The 555-nt window shown below is 37.8% G+C and overlaps 1 protein-coding gene across 1 annotated transcript in view; it reads left to right on the top strand.

Annotated features, from left to right (window-relative positions):
- Positions 1 to 555, top strand: part of LOC116164693 (juvenile hormone acid O-methyltransferase-like) — a 6,236-nt gene that overhangs the window by 2,490 nt on the left and 3,191 nt on the right. The window lies entirely within an intron of this gene.

Raw genomic sequence — 555 nt, 5'->3', positions numbered from 1 at the left:
TGTAAGAGTATTAAAAAGTTATTCCTATTAAACAAATCTAAGACCACAAACCTCAAAAAGTAATTCTTCTCTGTCTGACAATTTAGTTCCATTTGATTTCCCAATAAAAATATTATCGCCGATGTAATTACTTTCATTGATTTTAGTAATATTGTTCATTAAAATCGCTCTAAAATTTAGTACATAAGCGTTTCCCTAAATCATTAGCGCGAAAAATGTATAAGCAACACGGAATGTGGTTGCTATTACCTTTCTTGGAAGAATAATATTCCTCGGCTATCGCCTCGGAATATTATACATTTCCTCGAAGCTTAATGCGCTACTTACATTCCTTGTAGTTTAAATAACTAATAAGCAAAATATAGAAATATTTAAAAGTACTAACTGTGGTGTACACGCCACCACTGTAATCCGCACGCCCCTGAAAAAGAAACAGCAACACAAGCACGCGTCAACGGCGTGAGTAAGGGTTGTCGATCACGTGAAACACCGCACTAAGCAAGGGATGCGCACGTGATCGCACCCCAGGGAGCGCGTGCAAAAGGATCCCAAGTT

The sequence above is a fragment of the Photinus pyralis genome, unplaced genomic scaffold (assembly GCF_008802855.1).
Source record: "Photinus pyralis isolate 1611_PpyrPB1 unplaced genomic scaffold, Ppyr1.3 Ppyr1.4_LG2, whole genome shotgun sequence".
Taxonomy (NCBI): domain Eukaryota; kingdom Metazoa; phylum Arthropoda; class Insecta; order Coleoptera; family Lampyridae; genus Photinus; species Photinus pyralis.
This window is presented reverse-complemented; position numbering and strand designations above follow the sequence as displayed.